At 41.7% G+C, this 17,672-nt stretch overlaps 1 protein-coding gene and 1 pseudogene across 1 annotated transcript in view; both read left to right on the top strand.

Annotated features, from left to right (window-relative positions):
• Positions 1-230: 230 nt before the first annotated feature.
• The window catches only part of LOC132159382 (NLR family CARD domain-containing protein 3-like), a gene marked incomplete at its 3' end in the record, with an annotated part of 187,679 nt that continues 170,237 nt past the window's right edge, over positions 231-17,672 (top strand). Inside the window, exon 1 of the mRNA XM_059568883.1 lies at positions 231-507. The remainder of the gene's footprint in view (positions 508-17,672) is intronic.
• Positions 3,616-17,083, top strand: LOC132159395 (zinc finger protein 658B-like; annotated as a pseudogene).

Genomic DNA, 17,672 nt, shown 5'->3' with positions numbered 1-17,672 from the left:
CACTCAAACAGATGGTAATCATGCAGATACATTCACATTCAACATAAAACACACTCTCACATATATAAAAACTGTGGAAAAATAAAACAAAGGAAAATGCAATCGCTGTAAGTTCCGCCTCCATCAGCTGACAGGTGCGTCAGAGCGCGTCACCAGCTCTCAGGAGAGAGCGCCAAATTCAAATAAACTTTAATCTTCCGCCTATTTTTCATTCATTCCGGTGGATCGCCTCATTCTGTTTGTGACACTGTACGCTGCAAAACCATGCCGTGTATTTACTACCAGGACGCAGTTTCCGACCGTGAGTTATTCCATAACGGACGCAAACAGTTCTGTCGCTGAAGAACTGAAACGTAAACAAAGGAATTATGATCCATATTACAACGTTACTGCTTCGTTGGACTAAACATGCTTCATGAGATGTCGTTCAGTGAACCCTTACCTTTCTAACTAAACCGGGATTTACAGCTGCGGATGTGTTTATGACTCCTTATTACGATGGATCTGGTATGTACAGTGTTTCTAATGTTCATGTTTGTATGTGTACTGCTTACACAAATCTAGCAAATACAGTCTTTATAAGCTTTCCATTGAAAAACAGCGATCTGTCGTCGATGCTTGAGGCTTAGATCTTTATAATGATACATAGTTTGTCAAGATTAAATTTGTCCTGTTTCATTTAATCTATTGATAAACACTGACACGTCCAAGTTGAAAGGCGTTGAGAACGAGGACGTCTTTGTGCTGGCTATAATCTGATGTTCAGGAAAACACATTTAACCTGAGTTTAGATTTTTTTTTTACATTTCTCCATACTCCTTTATTATTTGGAATAAATATCACACAAACAATAATTAAATACTTTATTAGACATTAGTTTCGGATGGTCAGCTGTTAAATAATGGTTTTTGAGTATTATTGAGCTTTGCTGTCAGGTTGGCAACCGATCCTCCTTTGCTTCTCCTTTAAAGCTGTCATATGATGCTGCTAAAAACAACATTGTTTTGCGTATTTGGTGTAATGAAATGTTTATTTTCCACATACTGTACATTATTGTTTCTCCTCTATGCCCTTCTTCTGACACGTGTCGATTTTTACAAAACTCATCGTTCTGAAAAGTGAGGTGTGCTCTGATTGGCCAGAAATTCAGTGTGTTGTGATTGGCCGAATGCCTCAAGCATGTGACAGAAATGATACGTCTCTTAACATATTGTGATGCCTTGTCTGGCCGGAGCGACGAGACATATACATAAAACCCATTATAAACATGATATAAACATGATTTCTAGTCCTGTCTTCTTTCGGAAGGTGAAACAAAGTAGTTTCAGGTTCTCAATGAAACAGCGTCACACACCGTGGTCTTGAGTGAACGGAGGCCGGCGCTTGAGAACGATTCTATGAAGGACTGTACCTTGGTCTTGAGCAATCACACGTGATGAACCCGGGCTGGACTCCTCTTCATCCATGGTGAAAGTCTTAATGCGGGAAAACAAGCTCTGTGTTTCAATGCTCACACTATCCATCCTAAATATATGTGAGATTAGAATAAGTGTGTCCCAAAGCAGAGTATGCTGAAAAGAGTATGTCAAAAGTCCTCGGATGGTCGACTATTTCAGGTCGATTTTTGAAGTGTGGATCCCTGCACACTCTAAAATCAGGTCGGTGAAGACTGAACACGGTAAGAAGAGTTAAAATATGCTTTATTTGTACAGTTGTATCCAGTACCATTACCGGAAATTGCTTTTTTTATTTTTGTAATTTAAAATAATTGAACAAGTTATCTCTTCAGGGTCATTAGCGTTAACTCAGATTTGAGTGAAAAGTAATTTGGCAGATAACCTTTTGAGTAAAACACTGTTTGTACGTCATTTCTTTATCTTTCTGGGAGGTGGGGTGATTTAATAAGCTTTTTAAATAAGTTTTCAGTCCAATCTGACCTAAACACAAATTTTCACAACTACAGCTTTTACCATGTAATAAATGTGCCGTTTCAAAAGATTCATATCTATAATTTATGGGTAAAAGTTTAAAACCCACTTGTATCAGTAAACGTTACTTCTAGTTTACTAGCTTGAGTCTATTTTTATGTACATTTGACACTTCTCCACCTCATGTAATGTTGTTTCAGATCATTATTTCATACCATATTAATTCATAATAAGTTGTGGAAAGGTACTAAAAACATATTTACAACAGTTCATGTGAGTTCAGTGGATCAATTTAATATTATAAAGCGACAAAACCACTTTTTGAGTCCCAAAAAAAACAAAATAACGACTTTCCTACAATCTAGTAATGGGCCAATTTCAAAACACTGCTTTGAAGCTTTACGAATCGAATCAGTGACTCGAAGCACCAATATCACGTGATTTCAGCAGTTTAGCCGTTTGACAGGAGATCCGAGTCACTGATTCGATTTGTAAAGATACGAAGCAGTGTTTTGAAATCAGCCCATCACTGATTGTTGAAAAATTATGTTTTTTTTTGGTCCACAATAATTCTTGTTGCTTTTATAATATTAAGGTAGAGCCACTGAACTCACATTAAATATGTTTTAGTACCTTTCTGGATCTTGAGAGAGGAAATGTCATTGCTTTGAACCCAGGCCTCACTGAGCCATCGGATTTAATCACAATATCTTAAACTGTGTTCTGAAGATGAATGAAGGCCTTATGGGTGTAGAACAATATGAGGGTGAGTAACTAATGACAGCATTTTCACTTTTGGGTGAACTAACCCTTTAATATATAAGAAATTGACAGGATTTTTGCTATATTTTAGATTTCTTCCCTTGCAGCTGTTGGGGGTCATGACACAAGACGTGTGACGTGGAAACATCCTTTCCCCGAATGTTCATGATGATGTTGGGAGGAGGATCAACTGGAAGGGTGTGAATGGGGAAAAAAATATTCAACCAGAGTTCCTTTTAAACGATTACAACATCATAGAACAAAACTGAATTAAATTAGCCTATGCACTTTATAGATACACATCACATTTCTAATCAATATGGTTAACAATAAAGATTAATAATAAGGAAAAGAAGCACATCACAAATAGCCTACATCATTAAATCCCGTCCTAGTGTAGATAAACAGAACATCTCCACTTATTAACTAATGATCATGTGCCTGAAAGAAGCACAAATAAAGATATAGGTATATATATATAAGATATAGGTATATCTATATATATCTATATATAAGAATTGGTAATTCTGCCCTCAACAAATCACTTCAATTGATAGGGAAACATGGTTCTGGTCAGTGCAATAAATGTGGACTCTCAGAAACTGTAGAGCATGTAATAATCAATTGTATGGCATATGAAAGGGAAAGAATTAAATAAAAAAATGATTTAATTTCTGTTGGCATACATTCTTTAACTTTGCCGAATATACTTAATAGTTCTTTCAAAGGATATGGAGCTCTTTTTTTTTTTAAAGCAACACGTTTATATAAGAAAATACAGAAAGGTAGGGTAGGTGGAAGTAATATTTTTTGTTTGTTTCTCTCCTGTTTATTTCTGACATCAGTGCTTCAGACTCCATCCCAGTAGATGGCGGAATATGCACCAAAGCTGGTTTGCCAACCGCCATTAAACGTCAAAGAAGAAGAAGAAGTTATTCGTGGATTTTCTTAATTCTTATTGGAGACGCGAACCGTTTCAAACGATTCAGTTCGATTTGGTGAACTGGTTCAACCGAGTCACTGAGAAGAATCGGTTGAATCGAAGGATTCGTTCATGAACCGGACATCAGCGTGCGCTTGCTGTGTCTTCTGAGGTGAGTCGAGCAGTTCAGATATATATCGCTTGTTTACACATCCTTAAAAAACATTTTACACGGTTTGTTTAATCAACATCCTACGGGGTTCTTTCTAAATTGTTCTCATCGGATAGAACACTATTTATGCGCCTGTTCTGGAGACAGGAAAGGAACATCACAGGGAACTAAAGTCATGCGGACACGAACCATTGTGTGTGTTTCTTTAAAGTTTGTGTTAATCTTCTAGAGTGATGAAGATGTGCGTGTTTCTTTGTGCTTTCATAGATATGAAAATATTCAGTTATATCCTATATGGTTAATGGCAGACAGAAATGGAGCAGAAAAAAAACTGTAAAGATAGAGAGAGAGAGACGTTTTATAACATTTATTTTACTCTGCTCGGACTCTAATGGTGCTTTTTTATATTATTTATTTATTTATTTAATCATTTTTACAACATACACCTACTATTACTATGCCAATATAACTGCCAAATAAGCACACTAATGTCTGCACAAAAAGCTGTGCTGCCGAGTCCAGCACTTTTTGACAGAATTATAATTATATTTCTAAGTTTATTGAAAGACAGAGAGAACATGAGAGATCCAGAACCCAGCAGAACCAAACACACTGAAGAACAAACAGGTTGCTAAACACACTAAAGAAATTAAAAGATAAAATTAAATGTCATCCTCTTAAAACTAAATAACTCATATAAATAATATTCAATACATTAATTTCTAAGGATTCTTAATTATCAATTTGAACAAAAGAAAATCGATCCTACAACATGATCAAAATAATTAGCAAAAATTGTGTTAAAATGTATCAAATAATGATACAACAGTGTTTTGAGAAACATTGATTTGTTCATCTTGAAATCTTTGTGGGCATACCAATGGCATAATGTTATAGTTTGCATGAATTTAATTAAATGCAGCAAGTTGCTATTTTTGCTCAGTTTGGGTTTCTAAATAAATAAATAATAAATGTAATTTTATTAATAAGATTCGGGAGGAGCGCGTCAGATACTTAGCCTAATCAACACAGGTGCACCATAATCAAGTAATCAATCCCATAGTATAAATATCGCTGACTTACCTCTATCCATTGACGGTTTATCAGCATGATGGTTCGCTTCGTCCGTCATCTTACCACAGACCCAATTTTCGTACCAACGAAGAGAGCTACACAGGGGATTTATAAGACCTGCTGCTGCTTTTCTCGGACCCGAGATCATTTCTACCCAGCCAAACACGGCCGTTGAGCAGCATTAAGCGTCATCGTGACAGCTGCTCTCCTCGCCAAGCCACACGTCGTGGCCAATAGACCGTGCAAGCTCCGAGCTCGCCTTGCTCGACACAACAATCGTGCCGCCCGAGACCGAGCCCTCCCCGAGCGCTGGATTGCAGCAGAAAGAACCCAACCAGCACGGGTCGAACCCCAGTTCTCACCGCGGCTCAGCCTTTCACCCCGGTGTACCGGCCGAGTGGCAGTTTGAGGCCGCTTCCTCTAGCGGCGCAGACCGCGCGACGTTAACCAATACATTTTCAGGCGAAGACGCTAAAAACAGGTTCTTCTTTTTCTTCATTGGATTTTTACGGCAGTTGGCATCCAAAGTGTTGCATCTAAAAGCAGGTTCGCGGCAAAAGTTTGTTAAACGACGTCATGACGCAGTTCCGTCTTCTTCTGCTAGTGTTTTATGGCGGTTTTGGCAAACCAGCGTAAAGGTGCATTACCACCACCTGCTGATCTGGAGTGTGGATTGCGCCTAGATTTGGACTACAGATACAAACGTTCCGTCGGACGAAGGTGCCACTTAACCACGAAGAAAAGGCATTACATTCGCCTTACCGCGCACGTTTAAACCTCACGGAAATGATACAGACATAAGTTCCATGAAGGAGAAAAAAAAAAAAAAAAAAAAACCTCGTAAGTCTCTGGATAAAAGAGTCTCTGCTAAATGCTTAATTTAATTTTAATTTCTATGCAAGTTTTCTGGGAGGACCAAATCATTTAGGGACCTATTTCACCATTCACAGGTGTGATCACTCAAAATTAATCTAAAACGTATCCGCTATAGTGTTTCAACGCAGGATAGCAAGTGTGAGTAAAATAACTGTCGCCTTTTAAAGTCCACATGAAATCAAAATTGACTATATTTACTTTGTTTGCCTAAATTGATCGTTTTGTGCTGAACAATTCATCCATGCGAGCCAATCCACAAAAAAAAAAAAAAAAAATTCTGCCTTCATAATCTTTAATCAAAATCTGAAAATGCCCCCCCCCCCCCCTGCATTGGAGGACCTTCACTGATGATGTAGGCTTGAGGAATTTGGTGTCTGCTTAATCCATAACCACGCCCCTCAAACTGACACTGACAGGCTGCCTGTGTGTAGCGAGCATTGACAGCGTGTGAAAGGAGAGATGGCAAGGAGGTGCTTTTTTGTAAATGATCCTCGGTGTGTTCCTGTTCTCATCTTCCTTTTCCTGCTGAAACTAAATTGTGGTGATTCAGGTGGCGAGTAATCCTCAACAACCGATTGTAAACTTGCATTTAGATCTGCCTCTATTTTTCGAATTAAACACCTACTTATCTAGATCCAATCAGGTGCTAGTTGGAAAATAAGCCACGCCCACTACTTTCCTCATTTATTATTCCGTTTCTCTCGGAAATACGTCACAACACTGGAGAAAAGTCGTTTGCAACTTCCGTTTCACGGGGACTTTAAGGACCGTAATACGAAAAAACTGGCAAATAAACATCTTTAGAAACCACTTGGAAGCGAATAGCACATAACTGCCATTAATCCATTTGCTTGCAAGCATCGCCAACCGCCCCAGTTTATTATCGTTCATTTTCACAGCACGTTAAACATCACTCCCTTACTTGATCTGGATAAACCCGGCATCAATTGAAAGCCAATTGACCAATATTTCGATAAAACATCATTTCAGTGACAGTTATTAAGTAATTATTTCAGGAATACGATTCCTATTCCTAAACGGTAAACGTCGAAGTGTTAGCTCGTGGACAAATGTTGATCATGGATCTAGTCAGAAAGAATCATGAGCAGAAACATCTTTATTTTGGGTATGTAATTTCTGTCTCCATGTCAAAAATGGGGGGTGACTGGTAAGGGGTTAATGTTATTGCTGTAATCATGTCTTTCGGTACAACGTCTTACAAGACTAAACATGCTTCATCGTTTCCAAAAGCCTCTGTTTCCACAGTCCATACTACAACGTGAAAACAGCGTTCCAAGCGTATCCGCTCGGGAAACAGTCTAAAGAGCCCGGAGGCCAAACGAAAGGAAAGATGCATTTCCAACAGGAACCTAATAATGTGGACAAGGCTTGAGGAATTGTCAAATCAGGCAACCAATTGCTGAGCTGGTGACACAGTAGGCTACCCATTCATTTTTAGCTTGCCCCATCAAATGTTACTAACCTTTTTTTTTTACTCTTCCCACAGCCAACATCTACAGCAGCCGAAGCAAGTAGCCTTGCACGTACCTCCTCACTGCCGCAGCAGTGTCTGCTCCCGCAGGGGCCTTTCCTATACCTCCTCACTGCCGCAGCAGTTACTGCTCCCGCAGGAGCCTTACCTGTACCTCATCACTGCCGCAGCAGCGTCTGCTCCCGCAGGAGCCTTTCCCGTATCTCCCCACTGCCGCAGCAGTGTCTGCTCCCGCAGGAGCCTTTCCTATACCTCCTCACTGCCGCAGCAGTGTCTGCTCCCGCAGGAGCCTTTCCCGTATCTCTCCACTGCCGCAGCAGTGTCTGCTCCCGCAGGAGCCTTTCCTATACCTCCTCACTGCCGCAGCAGTGTCTGCTCCCGCAGAAGCCTTCCCTATACCTCCCCACTGCCGCAGCAGCGTCTGCTCCCGCAGGAGCCTTTCCCGTATCTCCCCACCGCCGCAGCAGTGGCTGCTCCTGCAGGAGCCTTTCCTATACCTCCTCACTGCCGCAGCAGTGTCTGCTCCCGCAGGAGCCTTTCCTGTACCTCCCCACTGCCGCAGTAGTGTCTGCTCCCGCAGGAGCCTTTCCTGTACCTCCTCACTGCCGCAGCAGTGTCTGCTCCCGCAGGAGCCTTTCCTATACCTCCTCACTGCCGCAGCAGTGTCTGCTCCCGCAGGAGCCTTTCCTATACCTCCCCACTGCCGCAGCAGTGTCTGCTCCCGCAGGAGCCTTTCCTATACCTCCTCACTGCCGCAGCAGTATCTGCTCCTGCAGGAGCCTTTCCCGTATCTCCCCACTGCCACAGCAGCGTCTGTTCACACGCAAAAAAAAAAAAAAAAAAAAAAAAAAAAAAAACATAAATAAAAATAAAAAAGTAATAATAATAATTTCCGCTTCTAGGTATGCCAGGCATCCTAGGTTGCGGTGACAGCATCATGTATCGACAATAGCCAAGACGATATTAGGCCCATTCTCCAATCAACGTTTTTTTTTTTTTTTTTAATTATTATTTTTTTTAATTATAATTATCAGGCGGCCTACCATAATTCGGCTATCAAACCGCTCCGTTATCCCATCTCAGCACTGCACTTCACGCTCGCCCGTGCTCTCAAAGGATGACGTGAGCCTGCAGGTGGCAAAGAAGTCTCCATCCACAAATAGACATGCATCGTTTGCAGATATAAGGTATTCCATCGTATTTTACCAGGTAAATCCGATACGTGCCACATTTTAAAGGAGCTCTCACTAACGGAGTTTAATGCCACAGTTACATTAGAATGCATCTCATTCTGGTCTCAGGGACGGCGCGTCGGTCCCATCATGAGGCATGTGGTCCGGAGCGCGTATGACCAAGGCATCATTTCAACCGAACTCACTCCAAATATATGAACTTACCGGTTTTTGAATACCTTATATTTAAGGCATTTGTTTACGTCCATATTAGGGTTAAATTGTTGGACTTTAAATGGAATCTACTATAGTTTAAAAAAAAAAAAAAAAAAAAAAACTTGTGAAAAATAATTTCACTGGACAAGCGAGATGACAATAGTGCCGACTACATGAACTAGCAGTTTTAAATATAGTATTTTATATTTAATGGCAGTTTATCAGTACGTCCAAAAAATATATATTTTTTTTCGATTATTGGTGATTCCATAGGCTTTTTCGTGCATCTGCATGGTTAAAATGGCAAATACACTAGTACACTGGCACAGGAAATCCTATTTATTTTTGCACGCTTAATTTCGAATACAATGACTGCAACAAAATTTTTCGGACTCATTATCGGAAGCAGCTTATTGGATTTGCTAAACAATTATTCAAGTAAGCCTCACAGCGTCTACCCTCATAGACAACCAAATCCTCCTCAGTATCGAACTCCCTGTCAGGCGCTGCAAGAGTGCTCCCGGTTGAGCCAACCTTTGCCTTCTTCGTTCAACTATCAGCAAAGCTTACTCGTATGACATCGTGAGTATTAAACTCCTGTCAGACGCTTTCCCGCTTAAGCAATCTTGGACTTTCCATCCGACCACCAGCGAAGCTTACCCGATTAAAAAGCTAGATTAACCCCAAAAAAAAAAAAAAAAAAAAACACCGGATGCCGGCCATAGCCTCCCGGCCAGATAACCTTACCTTTTCGATCCTATGACCAGCGAGGCTTCTCTCTTCGATGACAGGAGCTCGAGCTCCCATCGGATGCCGACGAGAGCCTCCCGGCCAGACAACCTCACCTTTTCCATTCTGCGGCCAACAAGGCTTACCCGTTCGTTGCCTGGAGCTCACACTCCCTTCGGACGTAGGTAAAAGCCCCTGGCTACCTGTTTTGCCATTCTGTCTTACGTACGGAGAGGTTTACCCATCCAATGCACGGAGTCAGGGCTCCCATTGAATGTAGGTGAGAGCTTCCCGGCTAGACAACCTTACCTTTTCGTCCTTTGGCCAGCGAGGCTTAACCGTTCGATTCCGGGAGCTAAGCTCCTGTCGGCCGAAGGTAAGAGCCTCCCGGCCGGACAACATTTTCCGTCCTTCAGCCAGAGAGGTTTACCCGTTCGATTCCTGGAGCTAAGCTCCTATCGGACGTCGGTCAGAGCCTCCTGGCTAGACAACCTGACCTTTTCCATCCTTGGCCAGCGAGGCTCACCCGTTCGATGAGAGTGCTCCCATCGGACGCTGGCGAGAGCCTCCTGGCCAGCCAATCACGACCATTCCGCGTGGTCTAGGTTCCAAAACCTACAAGCAAGCCGTTCGATGCCGCAGGCACCAAACACACAAATAAACCCTCCCTCCTTCCTACGGTCGCCAAGGCTTACCCGTCTCTTGCCGTGAGTAGCAAACTCCCATAAGACGCTGACGACAGCCTAACGACCACACAAACTTACCTTTTCCATCCTACGGCCTGCGAGGCTCACCCAGTTGTTTTTGGGGAACAGGAAGTCCCCGGTGGATGCGGACAAATGCCTCCTGGCCACCTATCGTTACCTTTTCTGTCACACATCCGGAGAGGCTTACCCGTTCGATGTGTGTGCTCCCTTCGGACGCCGGCGAGAGCCTCCCGGTTAGACAACCTTACCTTTTCCTTTTCTATGGTCAGCGAGGCTTACCCGTTCGATGCGCGTGCTCCCTTCGGACGCTGGCGAGAGCCTCCTGGACAGACTTGCTTTACGTTTCCACTCTACGGTCGGCGAGGCTTACCCGTTCGATGCGTGTGCTCCCTTCGGACATCGGTAACAGTCTCTCGGCCACGCAACTTCCCTTTCCATTTGACGGTAGGCGAGGCTTAACTGTCCGACGCTACGAGTCTCGTCCTCTCGCCAAATCCTGCAAAAAAAAAATAAAAAATAAATAAATAAATAAATAATAATAATAATAATAACTCAGCTACCCTCAGCTACCCTCACATCTTTTAACCCCGCCTGGCGAGGCTTACCCGTTCGATGTTCTGAGTCTAATGCCCCATCGGATGCTGCGAGAGACCTCCCAGTCTGGTTTTCCTTTCCACTCTCCCCGTCCGGCGAGGCTTACCCGTCTGATGCGTGCGCTCCCTTCAGACGTCTGGCGAGAGTTCTCCCGGGCGGGCCTATGCTTGCCGGCCGCAAGTGAGTCTCATCCATCTAATGCCGTGAGTCGGGATCTCCCATCAGATGTCGCCAGAGTCCTCCTTGTCGGCCAGCCCAAAGCTTTTTATCTGCCAAACCGAGAGGACCCAGACGTCCCGTCATTCTGAGTCTCAATCTCCTGTCGGAGGCTTCATGGGCCCTCTCGGTCAGCACTAGGCCCTTCATCCACTGAATAGCAGGGGCTATCAGCCAGTAGGGCCCGTACGCCGACACCGTGACCTATTCCGGTCGAGGCAACTCGGGTCCTCCCGGTCGGGCACCACAACCACGCTGCTCCTCCTCATCGGCCGGAAGGGCTCACCGTTCCAACGCCAAAAAGCTCCAGTTGAGCATCGGCTCGAGCCCTACCGACCGGGCGCCAACAACCACGTAGTTCACTAGCTGCAGCCGGTAGGGCCTACTCTCCCAACGCCCAAGTCGCTCCCTCCGGAGTACGTAGGCCCTTCCAACCTGCCAACGAGACGACTTCTCAGAAACCAAATCAGCCCCCGCCAGTACTCTATGCTTTTGGGGGGGCATTCTCTAAACTGGCGGCTGTCCTCCTGTATATTTGCTTTTTGGGGGGTACTCTAGGTTCGGGCCATTCCCGAGCTCGGAGCCCTTCCCCGGACAGCACGCCAAATACGCATTCCATACCTCAGCTAATTATATGTAAGCGTGAACTATTGAAATGTAATTTTATTAATAAGATTCGGGAGGAGCGCGTCAGATACTTAGCCTAATCAACACAGGTGCACCATAATCAAGTAATCAATCCCATAGTATAAATATCGCTGACTTACCTCTATCCATTGACGGTTTATCAGCATCCCTCCTCCACCCCATCTCCTCACTTCAAGTTCACCTTATAAATAGACGGGGAAGGGGGGGGGGTACTCTAGGTTCGGGCCATTCCCGAGCTCGGAGCCCTTCCCCGGACAGCACGCCAAATACGCATTCCATACCTCAGCTAATTATATGTAAGCGTGAACTATTGAAATATACATTTTATTTAATCTAAAGCAGCGGTTCCCCACCCCGCTCTGCATATTTATTATGTATCTGTTATCACATAGGACTTTTGTTCTGTTCGAATGTAAGTGCCCTGCAGTGGACATCAGGATATTGATTCTAATTCCATGTTACATACAAAGAGGATTAAAGTGTGCAAGAAGTGAATTTAAATAGTATTTATTTACAGAGGCATATCACATCTGTGTGTGAAGATGCTGCAGACTATTACTGAATTATTTCAAGCATTTTTCCCCTCCCTGACCAGTGTGTCACAGAAGCGAAGCTTTTTTATAAAATTAATTTCTGTTGGCAGTAACACTTTGCATGCTGTTTATGAGCCTGGGTGCCCTGTGTTATTGGAGGAGTGCTCTGATTGCCTCAAGTTGAAAAAAAAAGAGGCAACTCTGAGTGGAAAGGTGCCTGACGTCATTCATGTTTTTTTTCCATTGTCCAATCGAATGAATGGCAAGGCGGGCCTTCTGATGTGGTGACAAAAGTTTACCATTGTTTAGAAAGTCCAGAGACTGCAATGATGGAGGAGAAACTTTAGGTGTCTGTCGTGGGTCACCTGGAGCTGTATTTTTTATGGTTTCTGCTAATATGACAGTTTACTTCTTTTATTTACAGATTGTAAAATTATTGAAATGGCTGTTGCTCCCCCTTCCCTGTTTTGTTTCTTTGAATTGATGTTGTTTTGTTGAATTAAAGATAAAAAGAGTTAAGCACAAAAATAAATGCATAAATAACAGTGATATGATTTCTAAAGACATTTACAATATTTCGATATAAATTACCAGTGTTTCCCATAAATAGATATATTTGTGGCGTTTGACTTCGTTGAATAGACATGAGCACTGAACATTACAAAATCAAAACGTCGCAGGTGCTTTATATAAGTTTATCTCTGAAGCTTTGATTACAGCCGTTACTAAAATTTTGAAATATATTTGACATTTTTTATATTTTTAAATATGAATTATTCCTGTGATCAAAGCTAAATTTTCAGCATCATTATTCCAGTTTTCAGTGTCACATGATCCAGAAATCATTCTAATATGCCGATTTGCTGATTATCAATATTTAAAACAGTTGAGTAAATGTTTTTCAGGATTCTTTGATGAATGCTTTAAATTGATCAAAATTGATGATAAAGGGATTTATAATGGTACAAAAGATTTCTATTTCAGATAAATGCTACTATTCTGAATGTTTTTTTTATCAAACACACCTGAAAAAAATGTACTCCGTTTTCAACATAACTTTATGTTGAATTGTCTTGCATTGTCTTGTTGAAATATGCATGGACGTCCCAAGAAAAAGATGTCTTCTTGAAGGCAGCATATTATGCAGCATATTATGCTCCAAAATCTCTGTACTTTTCAGCATTAATGGTACCTTCACAGAAGTGCAAGTTACCTTTGCCAAGGGCACTGACACAACCACATACCATGACAGATCCTGGCTTTTGGACTTGTTGCTGGTAACAGTCTGGATCAGGGGTTGGCAACCTACGGCACGCGTGCCAACAGTGGCACGCAGAGGGATAATCGCTGGCACGCAAGCAATAAGGAAAACTGTATAATGACGTACAGTTTGATGTAATAACTTCTCATAGTCACACAGCCTGTTAGGAGCTACAAATACTATTAAAGTGTGAGAATTAACTTGCATGGATGCACGTGCAAACACTGCACATACTAGGTGCTTCAGATCAAAGCCTCGGTCTAACAGCACTCATCAATGTCAAAATGACTGAGATGGCCAATCAGATCAAAGTAGGCGGGGTTTACTGTTCACAGAAGCAGAGCGCGAAGCGTCAGTTTAACGTTAAAGAGAGTGAGGTAAGATGAAGCTGCAAATCAATTAACATTAGTCAACTTTTAATAATACGTTTTACCATAGAAATGTTAAATGACCTAAAGCTATATCCAGTGATGAAAAATTTTCTGAAATATGGCCATTTTGAGAGAAAGAAAGTGTGTGTGTGGGGGGGGGGGATAAATTGTCTCTCTCTGCAGACAATGAAGCGATTTTGCCCCTTTGTTGTTGAGAAATATAATGCAGCGATTCAGTATCGATTAATAAAAGTAGCGTGACAACACTCTGAATGCTACTTTTTGCACAGCACGATCTCAGATCTCTGTGTGCGAGTGGTGTGTGTTGTGTGTGTGTGTGTGTCTGTGTGTGCACGTTCATCAATTAAAGCAGTGCATTAACGTTGATTAAACGTTAAAAAAACATTTTTTTTATCGTATAATAAAAAATTGTGTATGTACCGTTTAAATACAGAATTATATCGGGGTGTGTGTGTGGGGGGTATTTTATAAAAATTAAAAATGGCACGTCATGCCGAAAAGGTTGCTGATCCCTGGTCTGGATGATCCTTTTCTTCTTTGGTCCAGAGTATTTGTTGGCAAACTGGCGATCCTCGGCCCATCTTTGCTCCTAAAGGATTAGACCTTTCTTGGATGCTGCTTTTGTACTAAATCATAATTACAATCACCTGTTGACATCACCTGTTTCAAATCACATCATTATTTAACCATTTTACCTCATTACTAGCCCTAAATTGCTCCTGTCCCAACTTTTTTTGAAATGTGTTGCAGGTCTGAATGACAGGAAAGGATGCATATTTACAAATGACATGAAGTTGACCAGACAAAACATGAAATATTTTGTGTTCATATTGTCTGCAATGAAATACAAGTCAAAGTAAATTTAGAAATCACTACTTTCTTTTTTTATTTGCGTTTTCCATACTGTCCCAACTTTTTCTGATTTGGGGTTGTAAATACTCCTTCACTTTTGATCGTGCAGATAAGAATAAGGTATCATTTCAAACTGCAAACGGTCTGGGTATGTATAGTCATAATAACAGCAAAATAATGTGCTTTTGTAAAATAAAGAAAATATACATGGTGATTTCTCTGCCATCTTGGTCTCTGTCACCTCTCTTCACAGACACATAAATAAAACAGCGTTACCATTACAATATCATTCCTGTATGTGATGCAGTGCTGTCTAAGGGCCCGAAGATCATGGGCATCCAGTATGGTTTTCCGGCCTTGACCCTTACGCACAGAGATTGTGTGGAAGATTTTTATTAATAAGATTTTACTCAATCAAGTATAATCAAGATGAATCTAGTCACATATATGCATATGTGTCTTATTCCATTATAATCATATAGCCTTTGTGTGAAAGGAATGTGTCTGTCTGCAAAAAACATCCTGACCACCACAGATAGGAAACATCTGGAAAAATATGCAATGGGCCTCTTTTCTTTACCATAGCAAGTCCCTAGGGAGGTATCAAAATTGCAAGCATAAGGAAAAGTTTGACTATTTGGAAACGCCCTGTATAGGGTTTATAATGAGATGCTACCTAGCATTCGGGAGATCTTCTCACAAAGAGGATCTCGGCTTTGTTTCTCTCTGAAATAAAGTCTATCTTCTGGAAACAAAACCCAGAGACTGCGTGATTCCTCAGACACAGGGCAGATAAAAATACACAACATTTGTTCCAGATTCTTTGAATCTTTGGATGATATTTTGCACTGTAGATCATGATAACATCAAACTCTTTTAAATTTATTACAGCTGTAGAATTGAAAATGCACAAGAGGACCCACACTGGAGAGAAACCTTACATGTGTTCACACTGCGATAGGAGATTTGTTCAGAGAGCAACTCTGAAAACACATGAGAGGACCCACACTGGAGAGAAACCATACAAGTGTTCATACTGTGACAAGAGATTTGTTCATAGAGCAACTCTGAAAACACATGAGAGGACCCACACTGGAGAGAAACCATACAAGTGTTCATACTGTGACAAGACATTCATTTGTTCAGGACATCTGAAAACACATGAGAGGACCCACACTGGAGAGAAACCATACAAGTGTTCACACTGTGACAAGAGATTTGTTCAGAGAGCAAATCTGAAAACACATGAGAGGACCCACACTGGAGACAAACCATACAAGTGTTCATACTGTGACAAGACATTCATTTGTTCAGGACATCTGAAAACACACCAGAGGATCCACACTGGAGAGAAACCATACAAGTGTTCACACTGCAACAAGAGATACCGTTTATCAGAACATCTGAAAACACATGAGAGGACCCACACTGGAGAGAAACCGTACAAGTGTTCACACTGTGACAAGAGATTTGTTCAGAGAGCAAATCTGAAAAAACATGAGAGGACCCACACTGGAGAGAAACCATACAAGTGTTCATACTGTGACAAGACATTCAGTTGTTCAGGACATCTGAAAACACACCAGAGGATCCACACTGGAGAGAAACCATACAAGTGTTCACACTGTGACAAGAGATTCGTTCAGACAGCAAATCTGAAAAAAAACATGAGAGGACCCACACTGGAGAGAAACCATACAAGTGTTCATACTGTGACAAGACATTCATTTGTTCAGGACATCTGAAAACACACCAGAGGATCCACACTGGAGAGAAACCATACACGTGTTCACACTGTGACAAGAGATTCGTTCAGACAGCAAATCTGAAAACACATGAGAGGACTCACACCGGAGAGAAACCTAACAAGTGTTCACACTGCAACAAGAGATACCGTTTATCAGGACATCTGAAAACACACCAGAGGATCCACACTGGAGAGAAACCATACAAGTGTTCACACTGCAACAAGAGATACCGTTTATCAGAACATCTGAAAACACATGAGAGGACCCACACTGGAGAGAAACCATTCACATGTGATCTGTGTGGGAAGAGTTTCACACAATCAGCAAACCATAAGTTGCACATGCACATCCACACTGGAGAGAAACCGTTTACATGTGATCTGTGTGGGAAGAGTTTCATAATAAAACGCAGCTTTAAAGAGCACATGAACATCCACTCTGGGGAAAAACCGTACACATGTGATCAGTGTGGCAAAGGATTTGTAAGGTCTTCTGACCTAAAGATTCACCTGACACTTCATACAAAGAAGAAACATCTGTATTTATGTTCTTTGTGTGGAAAGAGTTTTCCACTGCTGAAAAGTTTAAAAACACATCAGAAAAGACATACTGCCAAAAAAACTTATATGTGCTTTGAGTGTGAGAAGACTTTTTTACAGATGAACATTTGAAAATGCACCAGAGAACTCACACTGGAGAGAAACCTTACATGTGTTCACACTGCGACAAGGGATTCAGTTCTTCATCAAATCTGAAAAAAACATGAAAGGACTCATACTGGAGAGAAGCCTTACAAGTGTTCACACTGTGACAAGAGATTCAGTCAGTCAGAAATCCTGAAAAATCATGAGAGGACTCACTCTGGAGAGAAACCTTTCAAGTGTTCACACTGCGACAAGGGATTCAGTCACTCAGGAAACCTAAAAAAACATGAGAGGATCCGCACTGGAGAGAAACCATACACATGTGATCAATGCGGGAAGAGCTACACTGAATCATCTACTCTACAGAGACATAAAAAATCATCCACAGCCCGAAATCATAGTAAGTAGAGTTAATCTTCAACTTAATGCTTTACTTTTGACTCGTCAGTCTGTATTCTGTTCCCGCTGAAAAGCAGGCAATGGTTTCTAATAGGGATGTGCACGGATAGTCGAACATTCGAATATTCGTTCTGCTCTAATTATTCGATAAATAAAAATAATATTCGAATTTCGCAAAAAAAAAAAAAAGTTCACAATAAAACCTAATTTGGTCACTTTTTGTGATTCTCCACGGCATATTTGAAGGTGTATGCAAGCAAAAAATAATTAATGAATGATTAAGGGGCCATTCACATATCGCGCCTAATAAGGCGTGGAAAAGGCTATGCGCTCCG

Source organism: Carassius carassius, chromosome 16 (assembly GCF_963082965.1).
Source record: "Carassius carassius chromosome 16, fCarCar2.1, whole genome shotgun sequence".
Lineage (NCBI taxonomy): Eukaryota > Metazoa > Chordata > Actinopteri > Cypriniformes > Cyprinidae > Carassius > Carassius carassius.
The sequence above is the reverse complement of the archived record's forward strand: the minus strand, read 5'-3'. Positions and strand labels throughout refer to the sequence as shown.